Source organism: Ovis aries, chromosome 9, assembly GCF_016772045.2.
Source record: "Ovis aries strain OAR_USU_Benz2616 breed Rambouillet chromosome 9, ARS-UI_Ramb_v3.0, whole genome shotgun sequence".
In the NCBI taxonomy this organism is placed as follows: Eukaryota; Metazoa; Chordata; class Mammalia; order Artiodactyla; family Bovidae; genus Ovis; species Ovis aries.
The window spans coordinates 32,164,219-32,182,237 of record NC_056062.1 but is presented as its reverse complement, the minus strand read 5'-3'; the positions used below and the strand labels follow the sequence as shown (position 1 = coordinate 32,182,237).

General features: G+C 46.3%; 1 protein-coding gene across 8 annotated transcripts in view; it reads left to right on the top strand.

Moving 5' to 3' along the window:
• SPIDR (scaffold protein involved in DNA repair) overlaps nucleotides 1-18,019 on the top strand; it is a 285,222-nt gene that overhangs the window by 245,365 nt on the left and 21,838 nt on the right. The gene's annotated exons all lie outside the window — the stretch shown is intronic.

Here is an 18,019-nt window from a genome sequence, read left to right as displayed (position 1 = left end):
TGTAATGTAATTGCCTTATAGGTTAGGCACAGCACTGCCCAGATATTTGGAAAGCCCAACTGGGCTGCGTGAACCTTGTCCTTACGAAGTTGAACCTCATTTAGCCCTTGGTTTCAGAATCACAAGCATCTGGAAAGACTGTGTGTAGTTGTGGTAAGTGAGGTGTTGCCCCGACATTAGCCTGGTGGCAGTAACTCCACTGGCCCCATGTAGACCTCCCAGAGGTGCACTCAGCACAGTTCCCCCCGTCACCACCACACGCCAGGTACAGGGGGCTCTGCGTCACGTGCATCTCAGTGGAGCCCCTCCAGCTGGCAGATCTCGAGTGTTGCAGGCCAAGGGGCTGCTCCTGGGGACACACTCCCTGCTGGTGAAGGCAGGACTCACCTCCAGTGCCATGCTTCTGGGGACTGACAGAGCCTGGGGCCCAGGGGCTCTGGCTCCATAAAGCACGTGCTCTTTACCATGAAGCCACAGAACCGTCTGTGTACCTGACATTTAATCAGGTTCTTGTGAGCTGTACTGGAGGTATACTGCTGTCTACAACGTTGCCATAGGACATATTTTTTCTGTAGGAAATGCACTGAATAGTCTAAATAATTTGTTTACAGACAAACTTTTGGAATCCACTCCATTTTTAAGTTGAACTAAAATTTGACTAAGTGTCTTTTAGTTGCTAACTCATGTCCTACTCTTTGCCACCCCATGGACTCTAGCCCTGCAGGCTCATCTGTCCATGGGATTTTCCAGGCAAGAATAATGGGGTGGGTTGCCATTAAAATAGCTGATACTTCTTTTTAGGTTGGAATTAATTTATTTATCTTATGTATTTCACTTTACTTTGACATGTAACCATCCAAATAGATTGTCTTTTTGTTCTTTTGGAAGCTATATTTCTTCAAAACAAATTATTTAATAGTTTTGGAATGCTGAATGTTATAATTGCCTATTAGTGACATCACCCACTGTCAGTCATCCATCCATGGCCCAGTAAACAAAAACTGCCTCTTTTTTCCCCAAAATTATTGTGTTTCATAGCAACTCATAAACCTTAACAAAATATATTTCTCATAAACCTTGACAAAATAGACTTACTTCCCAGAATTCAAGCTAAAATGATTACTTATAATTATATAACTCCAATATCTAATATAGAAAGCTACTTCTTTGCCAGTTGGAAGGTAGTTTTATGTCTGGGCTAAGTCATGGAGTCTTTTAAATTTTAGCTCCTGGGTTTCTTCTGGTCCACTGTCAATAGTGGCAGCTTTGGGTGGACTGATGGCCTTGGGGCTGGGCCCCTGTTCCGGGGACCCCACCCTGTTCACCTGCCCCCCTTGGAATGGTTGAACAAAAACAGCTGTCTTTTGTGTTTCTCTGACACATTTATTTTTGGTGTTTTGTATCTGTGCTGACCAGTTAAAGTGAGAAGAGTCAGGAAAATAGCCTGGATATAATGGAAAAGACCATTTTAAATAGCACTGCTAAGCCCACCCCTGCTCTGCTCTCTTCCTCCCCAGGACTCCGGCTGTTTGTCCAGGGACAGGCGTGTCCCCTGACCTTTGTTCTCCCAGGTGGCCTCTGCAACGGTTTAGAGGTCAGATAGGCTGAAAACTCACTTTACTTTGGTGTCATAATTCTGGGTATGAGCTTTATCTTTTTCTTGCTGATTAGTATGTGATCTTATTTTTATGTGATATAGCAATACTGAGGGAAAATAGAAGTTTTCTGAAATATATTAACCCTAGAAGTATAGAAAACACAGTAGCAACATTTTTGCAGGGGAGGGGAACCTCTTTCAATTCAAAATCCTGCTAGTACTTATGTCCCAACTTGTTAAAACCAAAGCTACTGACCCTCTAAAGTGCAGTATTAGTTCATAAGGTACTACTTTGTTTAGATTTTTTCCAGTGGCACTTTGAGAGTAATGTACTGAAGACTATTGAAGACTTGTGAAGTGAGCCCTCACTTCCCTGGTGGCTCAGGGGTTAAAGCGTCTGCCTGCGACGAGGGAGACCTGGGTTGGATCCCTGGGTCGGGAAGATCCCCTGGAGAAGGAAATGGCAACCCACTCCAGTATTCTTGCCTGGAGAATCCCATGGACGGAGGAGCCTGGAGGGCTACAGTCCACAGGGTCGCAACGAGTCGGACACGACTGAGCGACTTCACTTTCACTGTATACAGACGAGTCTGCCTGAGTGCTGACCATGATGAAGGAGCAACTTCCACGGTCTTTGACCTTGAATTGTCCCCCTTTGAACTGAAGACTAGACCTGCCCAAGGACTGGGGCAGTTGTTGCTTTAAGTGATGAGGTCTTAAATGTCTGATCTCAGAAGATTTCCTGAAAGCAGTGAGTGAAAAGAATGTTGAGGCATCTTGATTTTGCAAATAGAAATTTTCTCCTCAAATTGGTAAGATGTTATCTGTGAAGATGTAAAAGTAGGGTTAAGAGAAAGTATAATTCATTTATTCTTTAAATATTTGTGCCTGTTTGTGCTATGCATCTGGTTAGTTACTGCTCTGCTAGATTTGGGGGATTTATCCTAAACCAGAAAGTACTGAAATAAAAAGTCAGTCAGATGAAGCCTCAAATCCTGTTAACTAGGAATTCTGCAGTGACCCAGGAAAAATTAGGGCCCCTAGGAATTTTTGAGAGAAGAAACGAAGAGGTAACAAAATTGAAAATGGAGTAGAGTTGATTCTGCTCTTGTATTTTTAATATATTTGAAAGAGAGGGAGAGACTGGGGCAGGGGTGCAGACCTGGGAATCTCTGCAGCCACTGAGGGCAGAAGGAGGGACCTGGCACCGTGGATTTGTAACTTCCGGTAGCTCCGGGCTGGGAGTCGGGAAATTCTCCAGGGAGCCAAGACTGATGCCAGGAGTGTAGATTAGCCCTTTCCTGCCCGAGCTCACAGACCAGCAGGAGAGCCAGGAGGAGGTCCTGAAACACACCCACCAGTGAGTGCCAGACACAGCAGCCATTTTGTAGGGCTCAGAGGGCAGGTTCAGATTTGGGGACCCTGGAGAGAACCGCAGGAGTCTGGGGCTGAGGACTCAGGGGAGGGTGGGAGGACACACCCCCCTGGTCAAGACATCCACTCCCCCGCCTGGGGCGGAGACTGGTAAGCTTTGAGGATAGTGTGAGGGGTTGGGCATGCTGCTGCTGCTGCTGCTGCTGCTGCTGCTAAGTCACTTCAGTCATGTGCGACTCTGTGTGACCCCATGGATGGCAGCCCACCAGGCTCCCCCATCCCTGGGATTCTCCAGGCAAGAACACTGGAGTGGGTTGCCATTTCCTTCTCCAATGCATGAAAGTGAAAAGTGAGAGTGAAGTCGCTCAGCCGTGTCTGAGCGGGATGTATTTCAGAGAATGGTCCAATTAATAGTTGGTATTTACATGCCAGCTTTTGTTTTAAAGGTAACAGATTAAGTACCAATAGTCTTCAACTTTGAAACCAAGTTTAGTTAGCTTGCTCACAAACTAACCCATGGCTAGGAGGTCAGAAGCCCCCATTCCACCCCCAGCCCTCAGCACTTCCTGTCCAGAGCAGTCACCCTTTGTCCCAGGTACCAGTCCCTCCTGCCTCATATCCGGGCTCGCTGAGGCCCTCTGCCTCCTGCAGCAGCTCCCTTGGCCCAGCGCTCAGGGCTGTGTGGGTTTCTCCTGACCTGTGTCCCACCAGAGGGGTGTGTTCTGATGTAAATTTGAGTGACATCTTAGTGATACTATGCAATTATCAACACCTGTCTGAGGAGCCCTGGAATGGCTCCCCTAGCTGGCCTATGCCGGGTACAGGCTGCCCAGCCCAGAGTCCCAGTGGCTTACTGAGATACAGACTGGTTCTCAACCCAGCCACTCCCCTCTGCATGGTGTAGACCATTGTGGATTAGCATACCTCGTGGCCAGTGTCCACGCTGGCCTCCCCATCGCCAGGCTCTGTGAGTGCAGGCTCTGTTTCTCACTCACCATTGTACTTCCTGTGCACGGTTCAGTTCCTGGCACCTGAGAGGCTCATAATAAGCATTTGTGGAATGGACATTAGTTGTTTGCTTGGATTCATCTTAGATTTTCCTCAACAAGATTTGAACTTGTGCTTTCTTAGCAGTAATCACTGGTGCACAGTTTTAGAGGGAAGAGTGGAGACTAAGTTGTCCAAAGACCAAGTGCAGATGGGAAACATATCCTCTGTGTACCCTGGGCTGGGACCCTGGGTCCTCCCCACTGTGTCCAGGGGCACGCGCTTGAGGGTGTTGGGAAAGCGTTTTGTCAGGGATGGGATCCCAGCTTATGGAGGAGGACCTGGAACAGGTGAGGGTGACTAGCCCAGGTCAGGCTCTGCTGTGACTCTGGGCCCTGGGCCATCAGTTTCCTGGAGGCCCTTGTATGACCAGGTGCATGGAGGGGCAGCACAGGAAGCTTTTAGGAACTGTCCACACAAGTGGACGGGGCTTGGGGGCCGTTGTTGAGGCATCATCTCAGATGCTGTTTCAGCAGAAAGCGTGTCTGGTAAGTGCTCTCCTGGGAACAGAAGCCTCAATGACTTCCTCCTTTGATTCCCCTCTTCAGATGGCTGCCTCTTAAACAGACACACTTCCCTTGGGGTTTGCACATTGCTGTGGTTGGAATCCTCTTTCAAGAGACATACTCAAGAAATCTTTCATCATTTTGAAAAATTGTTCCTGGTAGGTTCACCACCCAGTTAATGGCAGGAGAATAAAGTGTCACTGAAAGAGAATGTACTAAATCCTAAAACCAAGAATGCTCAAAAAACTGGCCAAAAGAGACGAAGGACTGACCCACGTAGAACACTTTGGGTGTTCTCTCTTCACTCACGATGCTGAGTAAAGAGAGTCCATGCAGAAGGCTGCATGCACGCTATGGGGTCCCACTTGCATGAAACAGAGGAAACCCATGGGGACAGAGTGCAAGTTGGTGCTTGCCAGGCGGGAGGAGAGCAGGGGGTGACTGCTGGTAGGCACCGCGTCTTCCTGGGACAATGACAGTATTCCAGGACTGGACGACGTTGTGAATGTGCTCACTGCCAGTGAACTACGCTGTGTGACTTGGTTAATCCTGCATCATGTGAATTTCACCTCATTCTTTTAAAGGGACATAAATGAATTCATTGCCCGAAAAGTACACTGTGTTATGAAAACAGCTACAAATGTGTCATAAGTCCAGTTGGAGAAGAATAGTTTCTAAATGGAATGTCTAGGCATAATTTCACATCACTCAAAAAGACCCAATTAGGGAGTTAGGGGCTCAGGAGGAAATGTCGAGTATTGAACTTGAACCGTAAAGATTATTTCTGGGAAACTAGGACAGATTTATTTAGTAAACTGGGCACTTCTAAATCATTTATTACCTTTATCATTCAGTGAACAACCCTTAAGAAGAGAAAACTCTTGTATATCTCTCTGTGTAACCAGTTATGGAGACATTGACAAAGGGGAAAACCGGCAGATTACAGAAAGGCTCATACACCCACCAGGTTGATCACAGGAAGAGGAGGAGAGAGAACCACAAACCACCTGAAAGAGGCGTTTGAACTGTGTAGGCCAAGCATTAACCACTGTCAGGATCACTGCCCTAGTAGTGCTTCAAAAAGCCATCCAATAAAAAGAAATTTGCCCTGTCTGTCGGCAGTTAGATACAGGAGTTCTGCCCCGAGGGCCCTCTGCACGTCTGTCCGTGTCACACGGCGGCTGAGTGTGGATGCAGGGCTGAAGTCAGTCCAGTCGGCAGGAAGCGGACCTGCCAGCGGGGCTGCACTGACAGTCCAAGGAGGTTTCTGCTGGAGCGGGTGGGGCTTTACCCAGAGGCTTTCAGGGTGTGGCTGGTGAGGTTCATCCAGTTCATGGCAGACACCCATGGGAGGGCATGTCCCCACCCATAAGTTCATTCCTCTTATCTCTTGACCAAAAATAGACTGTCTTGCTGGAGCCAAGTGTTACTTATCCACATGTCCTCTGTAGCAATTAATAGAGGGTGCAGTGATAACCCGACTAAAATGATGAGGTCTGAACCACAGCAGACTGTCACAGTAGTTCTTGGCCATTTGAAAACATAAAGGAATTGTTAGTAGCAATCTCAGAAGTGGCTCAGACACCTCCCCCACCTTGCTCCACCCTCTTCCCCCCAGTGACTTGAGGGACACAGTCAAACCCAGTTCACTGGGGTGATTTTGGCAGTGACGGCCTGACTGATGCAAGGGCTTGCTTAGCAAAATCAAAGCTTCAGGGGCGACACTGGTCTGAGTAGAGGCAGTGGAGGGGAGAGCAGGGCTCCGCACCACTGTCTGTGAGTCTCATCTCAGGCGTCGGTCAGTGCACTGGGGGCTGACCCCTCAGGCATCAGGCAGGAGAGGTAGCACTTGCCTTCCCAGGTGGTTGTGATTTCGTGAGTTCACACACAGAAGTGGTTCTGCACACCTGAAAACACCATAGTAGTGGTTCTGCCCTTGCTCCTCCTCCTTTTTTCTCTTTTCCAATTAACTAAAAAGTAGAGCTCTGGTCAGCATTAATCTAACTCTTTCTTTTCTTGTTTTTACAAACAAAATGGGAAGAGTACGATGAGTAACTTAGAAGAATGATAACTAGAGGTTGAAAGTATTTTGGTTTTTTTTTTTCCAGGATAGACTAGAAGTCAAGTTGGCCTTGTTAATTATAACAGGGGGCAAGAAGGGGTAATGAAGCCAGTGGAGTTAAAAGTACAGAGAGATTTTAGCTAAAACAGGAATCCAAGAGACCAGTCAGGAAGATCAGCTGATACAGGAACATAAAAACATCTGCTGCCTAACTCTGGTTAGTAATTTATCCAGTGAATTTACCTGCAGCACAGTAAGTCTAGAATTCAGCCAGTGGACGGGATTGTTTTGCTTTTTCATTCATTCCTTCTCCTACAAATCTCAGTACTCCCCTTCTCCCCACACTCATCTCACAAAAATCATAATGCTCTACCTATAGGGGACCAGCAGTTTTAAAGCTTTCAAACTTTTAAAAAATAGAAGTCCAAACAGCAAGCTCTGTGTTAATAACAAATCTGCGTAGAGCTCTTCCGTTTAGAACTGGGAGGTGGTGGGTTGGGCCGCCATGGCCCCCACCCAGCTCCTGGGGCTGCATGATTGGGAAGTGGTCACTGAGCACTGGCTTTTGTTCTGGACATTTCACATACCAACATGGTTCTTTCTTGAGACTTCCCTGGGGGTCCAGTGGCTAAGACTCCTAAGGCAAGGGGCCTGGATTCCATCTCTGGTCAGGGAACTAGATCGTGCTGCAGCTAAGATTTGGCACAGCCAAATAAATAAAACTAAATATTAAAAAAATATATACATGGTTCTTTCTCTTCCTCTCTCAGCATAATAACCTGTGGCAGCAGGCCTTATCGTGGGGCACTGGGCCATGTAATTCAGAAGCTTGGTGGGATGTTCCTTGTTTATCTCAAATATGAAACACAAATGCTTGATTTTGCTTTTATTAAGTGCCTTCTCAAATTTGGAGAATCTTACATATTATAATTTTAGGTAGAACCCCCTTAAATCTTTTTGTTTGCAGTAAAATGCCTGTCTGTCCATATAGCACTTGGAAGTGGGAAGAGAGGTGTCATCGTCACCGTGGTCCTTCTTTCTTTCCCTTCAACTCTCCAGCCCACTGGCAAATTAGGTCATGTTACTGTGTTTTTAAGTAAAGACCCGGAAGCTCCTGAGACTAAGTAATAACTTGGCTGCAGGTCAGGGGTGGGCCTGGAGCCTGGTCCTCCAGAGGCCAGCGCCTGCATCTCTGGTGCTCTGGCCTACATGTAGTTACTTCCAGTTCCAGGGGAATTCACTTCTGTTAAATTTCTCATTTGCTTTATAGTTGTAATCCCTGGCGCTCAGATCAGAAGTCTGACCATTTCTTGTCAGAAGTGATGTAAATTTAGATTCTTGGTGTTTTCCATTGTTTTTGTTAAACAGCAGCGGTGAGCCATCTCTGCTGGAATTATCTTGAATGACAGGAGGAACATCAGATACATACTAAATAATTGCACTGAATGCCTCAGGTTTACTTCAACATTTTTTTTTTTTTCCTGTTTAGGCACTTACTAATGAAAATATGACTTTTAAGAACTGGACATTTTCATTACTATTTTTCATTATAGTATAGTCATTTTCATTACTATTCTTTTTAAACCAAAGACTTTGCTCATCTGCCTGGAATCACTGACAGTGGAGAGAGTGGTCCTGGGGCTGGACCACATATTGGAGAAGCGTCAGACCAGGCCTCTCAGGATTATCTGTAGGAGATCATGGTACAGCTGCTGTTGTCACTGGTTGTTAATACATCGAGAAAAGGAAATTTAAACATCTCCTTTCCGCTGGGCATTTACTCCACATCTTTCTCCACGAATACAAAGTTGTCTATAAACAAAGAAGAATGGTTGCTTTTCTCTTTGTTGTTTCCAACGGTGTCCTTTCCAGTTTCTGCCACCACTAGTAACGGACACGTGTGTGTGCCCTGTGTCTCCTTTACTGATCTTTTCACTTAGCCTTGTTTATGGGGAAATGTGACAGACATGAGAGCCATTCCTGAGTGCAGAGCAGAGTGAACAACTGTCGGGCTACCCAGGATGCCACCACCAAATTCAAAGAACAAAACATGCTGGGGCTTCCAGGCACCACCCCATGCCCCAAGATCTCTGCAGCCCTGATTTCCTCTGCTGTCTTCTTTGCAGTTTTACCGTTTTATGTTTGTCCTCAGAGCCCAGTCACTTGGCAGAGGGTTGTGCTGATTTGTTGCTTGTGCCCACGTAGACCATCCCCACAGGAGAGCAGAGGGTCTTCTGAGGAGTCTGTGCAGGGCAGCTACGTGGTATGTGAATTCGTGGTGATGGAGTAGATTGTGAAGAGGCTAGCTTGTTTCAAATATGAGAGCGCACTGGTAATGTTAGTGTATGTATCTATCAGAAAACCTGGGCTGACAGTTTTTGTGTGGAATGTGAGTGTTCCTGCCTCCACACTGGTAAGTAGGTCATGTGACACTGTTGAAGTGATAAAGACCTCCTGGGCCATGAGACCAGCCTGAGAACTGTCTGCAGTTCTCGACAGCAGCAGCTTGCAGCAAGAATTCCTTACTTCCCTCGCTGAGTATGTGTCTGTGTGTGTGTGGCAGTTCCTGCCCAGGTAGAACAGAAATGCACAAAGTACTTGTTTTATACAAACTTGTGCTCAGTTCAGTTCCGTTCATTTGCTCAGTCGTGTCCAACTCTTTGTAATCCCATGGATTGCAGCACACCAGGCTTCCCTGCCCATCACCAGCTCCTGGAGCTTACTCAAACTCATGTCCATCGAGTCGGTGATGCCTCCAACCATTTCATCCTCTGTCATCCACTTCTCCTCCTGCCTGCAGTCTTTCCCAGCATCAGGGTCTTTTCCAATGAGTCAGTTTTTCACATCAGGTAGCCAAAGTATTGGAGTTTCAGCTTCAGCATCAGTCCTTCCAATGATTATTCAGGACTGATTTCCTTTAGGTTAGACTGGTTTGGTCTCCTAGCAGTTCAAGGGACTCTCAAGAGTCTTCTCCAACACCACAGTTCAAAGTATCAATTCTTCAGTCCTCAGTTTTCTTTATAGTCCAACTCCCATACCCATACATGACCACTGGAAAAACCAGAGCTTTGGCTATACAGACCTTTGTTGGCAAAGTAATGTCTTTGCTTTTTAATATGCTGTCTGCTACTGCTGCTACTAAGTCGCTTCAGTCGTGTCCGACTCTGTGCAACCCCATAGACGGCAGCCCACCAGGTTCCCCCATCTCTGGGATTCTCCAGACAAGAACACTGGAGAGGGTTGCCATTTCGTTCTCCAGTGCATGAAAATGAAAAGTGAAAGGGAAGTCGCTCAGTCGTGTCCGACTCTTCGAGATCCCATGGGCTGCAGCCTACCAGGCTCCTCTGTCCATGGGATTTTCCAGGCAAGAGTACTGAAGTGGGTTGCCATTGCCTTCTCTGAATATGCTGTCTAGGTTGGTCATAACTTTCCTTCCAAGGAGCAAGCGTCTTTTAATTTCATGGCTGCAGTCACCATCTGCATCTGATTTTGGAGCCCAAAAAAATGAAGTCTCTCACTGTTTCCCCATTTATTTGCCATGAAGAAATGGGACCAGATGCCATGATCTTAGTTTTCTGAATGTTGAGTTTTAAGGCAACTTTTTCACTCTCCTCTTTCACCTTCAAGAGGCTCTTTAGTTCTTCGCTTTCTGCCATAAGGGTGGTATAATCTGCATACCTGAGGTTACTGATACTTCTCCCAGCAATCTTGATTCCAGCTTGTGCTTCATTCAGCCCAGCATTTCTCATGATGTACTCTGTATATAAGTTAAGTAAGTAGGGTGACAATGTACAGCCTTGACGTACTCCTTTTCCAATTTGGAACCAGTCTGTTGTTTCATGTCCTGTTGTGACTGTTATTTTTTGACCCGCATAGAGATTTCTCAGGAGGCAGGTTAGGTGGTCTGGTATTCCCATCTCTTTCAGAATTTTCCACAGTTTGTTGTGATCCACATAGTCAAAGGCTTTGGTATAGTCAATAAAGCAGAAATAGATGTTTTTTTCTGGAACTCTCTTGCTTTTTTGATGATCCAGTGGATGTTGGCAATTTGATCTCTGGTTCCTCTGCCTTTTCTAAATCCAGTTTGAACATCTGGAGGTTCACATACTGTTGAAGCCTGACTTGGAGAATTTTGAGTATTACTTTGCTAGCGTGTCAGATGAGTGCAATTGTTCAGTACTTTGAACATTCTTTGGCATTGCCTTTCTTTGGGATTGAAATGAAAACTGACCTTTTCCAGTCCTGTGGCCGCTGCTGAGTTTTCCTAATTTGCTGGCATATTGACTGCAGCATTTTCACAGGCTTTCTTATCTCACCTTGCTATTCTCTGGAACTCTGCATTCAAATGGGTATATTTTTCCTTTTCTCCTTTGCCTTTCACTTCTCTTCTTTTGTCAGCCATTTTTAAGGTCTCCTCAGACAACTGTTTTGCCTTTTTGCATTTCTTTTTGTTGGGGATGGTTTTGATCACTGCCTCCTATACAGTGTCACAAACATGCATCCATAGTTCTTCAGGAACTCAGTCTATCAGATCTAATCCCTTGAATCTATTTGTCTCTTCCACTGTATAATCATAAGGGATTTGATTTAGGTCATACCTGAATGGTCTAGTGGTTTTCCCTACTTTCTTCAGTTTAAGTCTGAATTTGGCAATAAGGGAGTTCATGATCTGAGCCACAGTCAGCTCCTGGTCTTCTTTTTGCTGACTGTCTAGAGCTTCTCCGTCTTTGGCTGCAAAGAATATAATCAATCTGATTTCGGTATTGACCATCTGTGATGTCCATGTGTAGAGTCTTCTCTTGTGTTGTTGGAAGAGGGTGTTTGCTATGACCAGTGCATTTTCTTGGCAAAACTCTTTTAGCATTTGCCCTGCTACATTTTGTACTCCAAGGTGAAATTTGCCTGTTACTCCAGATATCTCTTGACTTCCTACTTTGGCATTGCAGTCCCCTATAATGAAAAGGACATCGTTTTGGGGTGTTAGTTCTAGAAGGTCTTGTAGGTCTTTATAGAACCGTTCAACTTCAGCTTCTTCAGCATTACTGGTCAGGGCATAGACTTGGATTATGCTGATATTGAATGGTTTGCCTTGGAGATGAACAGAGATCATTCTGTCATTTTTGAGACTACATCCAAGTACTGCATTTTGGACTCTCTTGTTTACTATGATGGCTACTCCTTTTCTTCTAAGAAATTCTTGCCCACAGTAGTAGATACAGTGGTCACCTGAGTTAAATTCACCCATTCCAGTCCATTTTAGTTTGCTGATTCCCAAAATGTCAATGTTCACTCTTGCCATCTTGTTTGACTACTTCCAATTTGCCTTGATTCATGGACCTAACATTCCAGGTTCTTATGCAATATTGTTCTTTATAGCATCAGACTTTACTTCAGTCACCAAAGTTGCGCTGGTTATTTATTTACCTGGTGTTTTGGCTGTTCTAGGCCTTTGTTGCTGCGTGGGGCTTTCCCTAGTTACAGCGAGCAGAGACTACTTGTCATTGCGGCGCTCAAACTTCTCATTACCGTGACTTCTCTTGTTGCGGCAAACAGGTTGTAGAGTGCAGGGGCGCAGTAGTTGTGCACATGGGCTTAGTTGCTCCGTGGCCTGTGGGGTCCTCCTGGCCAGGGCTGGAATCTGTGTCCCCTGCATTGCAAAGTGGATTCTTTTTTTTTTTTTAATCAGTAATTATAGCTTTGTTTATGAAAATAAACTCATGTTTAGCATTTGTTCACCAGGTTGAATACTACAGTTCCAACTTAAAAATATGAAAGTGAGCATGTAAATTTCATTCTGTTCCCTTGTAAATGCCACCAACGTATCAATAAAGACATTTTTTAATGAATGCTTATCAACAGAGAAAATACTGAATTAATTTTGATACACCACATCGTGCAATATCATGTAGCCTTTATAAAGAATTAAAACTATAACAGATGAGTTGGAAGAGATTTAGCAAAGTGGATTCTTAACCACTGGACCACCAGGGAAGCTCTAGTTAATATTTTTATATCCTAGATCTTGAAGAAAGAATTAAGATTAGGAAGGACATTTAAAAAATATAACTAGCAGATATCCTGCAAAATGTGAGGTATTCCAAAATTATAAATTTATCTTACATGGTTATATAATAAATTTAAGTGATGGTACAAAGAAATAGTAAAAAAGGCTTAATTTCAGATGTGTATGCATTTCTTTTCTTCTTCTTTTTTAACATACAAAATTATACTGAGTTATGATTAACATACGATATTATATTAGTTTCAAGTGTACAACATAGTAATTTGATATTTTTATACATCATGAAATGGTCACCACTGTGTGACCAGTTACCATGGTCACCATAAATAGTTCTGTTGCCATATCTCCACCTCTGTATTGAGATCATGTCCCCTGATTCTTTCCCAGCTTCTCTGGGCTTCTTTCTCTTCCTTTCACTAGCTTCTGAGGAAACCAGCTCCTCTGTCTTACAGCTCTGCTGTCTTGTCTGGAGTGTCTATTTGTGGCTTTGTTTAACCTTGTCAGTCTACCCTCTGAGCACTTAGTTATTTCAGTATCTCTATCTATAATTTGAAAAATATCATCCTGAAATGCATTGAATTAACCTTGGAACGTGTTTAGTAATCCCCACATCTGTCGGGTGTTTGTGGGGTGTTCTTAGTAGAGCATGGTCTCTGAAGTCAGAGTGCCCGACTTGATGCCATCACTGTCTAATTAAGGAACAGCTGATTTCTAATACAGTTGATTTCTAATTCAGGAATCTCCCCCAAAGAGGCATATCCCCATGAGCAGCCGCTCCCTCCCCCAACCGCCACCACTGTCAGCAGGCCCTTCAGCTGTTCGTCTGCTGTCTGTCCCTGTGAGTTTGCACGTACTGAACATGTGATAGTGAGGAACCGTGGATAGTGAGGGGCCGTGGATAGTGAGGGGCCGTCGATCGTGAGGGGCCATGGATCGTGAGGGACCGTGGATCGTGAGGGGCCGTGGATCGTGAGGGGCCGTGGATCGTGAGGGGCTGTGTATCGTGAGGAGCCATGGATAGTGAGGGGCCGTGGATCGTGAGGGGCTGTGGATCGTGAGGAGCCATGGATAGTGAGGGGCCGTGGATCGTGAGGGGCCGTGGATCGTGAGGGGCCGTGGATCATGAGGGGCTGTGTATCGTGAGGAGCCATGGATAGTGAGGGGCCGTGGATCGTGAGGGGCTGTGGATCGTGAGGAGCCATGGATAGTGAGGGGCCGTGGATAGTGAGGGATCGTGGATAGTGAGGGGCCGTGGATAGTGAGAGGCTGTGGATAGTGAGGGGCCGTGGATCATGAGGGGCCGTGGATCGTGAGGGGCCATGGATCGTGAGGAGCCGTGGGTAGTGAGGGGCCGTGGATCGTGAGGGGCTGTGGATTGTGAGGGGCCGTGGACACTGAGGGGCTGTGGATCGTGAGGGGCCGTGGATCATGAGAGGCTGTGGATAGTGAGGAGCCGTGGATAGTGAGGGGCCGTGGATCGTGAAGGGCCGTGGATAGTGAGGGACCGTGGATAGTGAGGGGCCGTGGATAGTGAGGGGCCGTGGATCGTGAGGGGCCGTGGATAGTGAGGGACCGTGGATCGTGAGGGGCCGTGGATCGTGAGGGGCCGTGGATACTGAGGGACCGTGGATCGTGAGGGGCCGTGGATACTGAGGGACCGTGGATCGTGAGGGGCCGTGGATCGTGAGGGGCCGTGGATACTGAGAGACCGTGGATCGTGAGGGGCCGTGGATACTGAGGGACCGTGGATCGTGAGGGGCCGTGGATCGTGAGGGGCCGTGGATACTGAGGGACCGTGGATCGTGAGGGGCCGTGGATCGTGAGGGGCCGTGGATACTGAGGGACCGTGGATCGTGAGGGCCGTGGATCGTGAGGGGCCGTGGATACTGAGGGACCGTGGATCGTGAGGGCCGTGGATCGTGAGGGGCCGTGGATACTGAGGGACCGTGGATCGTGAGGGGCCGTGGATCGTGAGGGGCCGTGGATACTGAGGGACCGTGGATCGTGAGGGGCCGTGGATCGTGAGGGGCTGTGGATACTGAGGGACCGTGGATCGTGAGGGACCGTGGATCGTGAGGGACCGTGGATCGTGAGGGACCGTGGATCGTGAGGGGCCGTGGATCGTGAGGGGCTGTGGATACTGAGGGACCGTGGATCGTGAGGGGCCGTGGATCGTGAGGGGCCGTGGATCGTGAGGGGCCGTGGATCGTGAGGTCCATCCGTGTTGCGTCATGTGTCAGGGCTTCCACCCTTTTCATGGCGGCCTGCTGCTCTGTTGCATGGATATAGCATTCAGTAGTATTTTACCACTTTTTTAACTCACAAAGATGACCAGTCCAGTTGGTAAAACCAGGGGTTTAGCTTCAGCCACACATGCACAGAATGGCAAGCGGCATGTTTGCCTTTCCTCCACAAGTTCACCTGGTTTGTAGTTTTTGTTGTCCTTGCCTGGCCTTTCTTGGAGTAGTTTCATTATGTAGTAGGGGCAGGGAGAAAGTGGAAAGCAATGAGAGAACTTGTCTACAGTTGATGTCCTCTAAGGGTTTTTTCATATCAGAGTGTTTAAAAGTGGAAGTTAAACGTTAGATTATATATTTATATTTAAGTGGAAGTTAAATGTTAGATTCTGGTAGAGTGCTTTAAAAGTACTAAACAGACTGACTAGCACAGTGAGGCAAGGCAAAACAAAAGAATCAGAAAGGAAGAAATAAAACTGTGAGATGACATGATGGTCTATGTCAGAAATCCCAAGGAATCTGCAAAAGACAAAATGTTTCCTAAAATGAGTAAGTCAGTTTAGCAGAAGCCCAGCATACAAGATTAACATTCAAAAGTCAGTCACATTTCCAGTGAACTTCTCGAAACCAAAATTTAAAATACAGTATTTTCAGTTGCTGAAAAAGGAGTATTTAGGCATAACCCTAATGAAATATGTCAGGAGTTGTATGCTGCAAACTACAAAACACTGATTAAAGGAATCAGTGGATATCTAAATAAACGCATGCCACGTTCATGGATTGGAAGACTCAACATCGTAAAGATGCTACTTCTTCCCAGAAGAGTAGATCAGCTTGACACAATGCCCATTAAAGTTCCAACAAAAAAGTGTGTAGATATGTCTAGGCCTTGGAGAAGGCAGTGGCACCCCACTCCAGTACTCTTGCCTGGCAAATCCCATGGATGGAGGAGCCTGGTAGGCTGCAGTCTATGAGGTCACTAAGAGTTGGACACGACTGAGCGACTTCACTTTGACTTTTCACTTTCATGCATTGGAGAAGGAAATGGCAATCCACTCCAGTATTCTTACTTGGAGAATCCCAGGGACGGGGGAGCCTGGTGGACTCCTGTCTCTGGGGTCGCACAGAGTCGGACACGACTGAAGCGACTTAGGAGCAGCAGCAGCAGTCTAGGCCTATTCCAGACTTTATTTGGAAATGAAGAGGAACCAGAATAGATAAAACCACTTTGAAAAGGAATAGAGTGGGAGGAATGGTACCCAATTTCAGAACTTATTAAATGGCTACAAGAAACTGCTGCATTGGTGGAGACATGACTGGTCAGTGGAGAGAACCTAGGAAGGGCTGTGACTCCTGACCACATGACTCCTGACCAAGCGCAAATAAAGCCATTCAGTGAAGGAAGGATGGTCTCAGCTCATTGCCCATGCATGGGCAAAAAATTAATCTCAACCTCAATCTCATACCTCACAAAATATTTTAGGTTTAAATATAACACATAAAACTGTAAAGTTTTTAGTAGAAAACCATTGGGACCTACTAAGAAAAGAGTTCTGAGATAAACACCTAAAGTGTGATCCACGAAAGGAAAAAAATCAGTAAGTTGGACTTTATCAAAATGAAAATCTTTTGCTCTGCAAAAGATTGTGTTAAGAGAATGAAAAGATAAGCTACAGATCATGGGAAAATATTTATAAATCTTATATCTTAGACTATATAATGAAATCTCAAGACTCAGCAGTAAACATACACACACTCAGTCCAATTAGAAAATGGGCAAAGGACATGAAGAGACATTTCCAAAGAGGACATCATGTGGCAGATGAACGCCCAGAAAGATGTTTAACATCACTGTCCTTAGGTAGAAGCACAGCATGAGTGATGTGAATATTACCACACTCCTATCAGAACAACTGAAATGAGAAACAGTGACAACCTTGGATGCTAGTGAGGCTGTGAATAAACTGTCTCGTATGTTGCTGATGGGGCTGTAGGGTGGTGTGGTCCCCTGCAGGAACACAGGAACAGAGTTGGCAGTCCCTTTAAAACCTGAACATACTTACCCAAGCAGTTGCACCGCTGGGCATTTATCTGGAGAAAAGAACATCAGCGTTCCCATAAAGTTCTGTGCCAAGTGTTTTTAGTAGCCCCAGACTGGAAAGAACCCCTGTGTCCCTCAGAGGTGAATGGTAAACACATCCACACCATGGACAGCGCTCAGCGGTAAAAGCAGCAAGCTGCTGGTGCCACTGCAGCCTGGGTGGATCTTGAGGCCACTGTGCTGAGTGACGGAAGCCGAGCCGAACACACCAGGCACCACATGACTCTGTTTATACAGGGTTCTCTGAGGTTGTGTCAGTGCACGAGACTGTGTGAATGCTGGTTACTCCCTCACCGAGTCTCCAAGCCTCAACTGGGCTAGCACTTTGGTGCCCATCCCTCAGGGAGCTGTGTGGAAGGAGGAGGGGCAGAAGTGGGCAGACAGGCGCAGCGGGCCCACCAGCCCCCAGCTTCTAGGGGGCCCCCGGCATCCAGTGGCCGCCTCTCAACCTCAGCTGGCCCTGGTCAGTCACCCAGCTCTGTCCGATCACCTACACAAACAGCCGCTGCCAGGAGAAGGGGAGAGTGACTTTTCACCAGCATGTCCCCATATACTTGCTGCTTTGTTCTTCATTTGGACCCAGAGTGTTGGTGTTGGCTGCAGACCCCACCCTGTATGCCGCATTTCCGCTGTGATCCATGCGAGGGGCCAGAAGACAGCAGGGAAGCTTTGAGTCTTGTTCTCTGTGATGCCAAGGCCCTCATTCTCAACTCTGAGTTTAACTGCTGGATCCTAAGCACTTAAAATAGTACATGCTGTTAAATGTTGAGAACAATAAGAATGTGTAATATTAATTGTTAAGGCCACAAGTTTTTAATAACGTAAACAACATTATTATCTATTAACACTGTTGAGAATTAGGGCAAAATCTAAGAAGCCTTTGAGATACATAGTTTGGTTTTTTCTTTCAACTAAAACGGCATTTTAAAAACTGGTAAAATGCACATAATGTAAAAGTTTCCATCTTAACAGTTTTTAGGTAGCAGGAAGCACATTCACAGTGCTCTGCAGCCATCATACCAGCATGTCCCAGAACCCATCACCCTTGTGAAGCGAAGCTCTGTCCCCTGAAC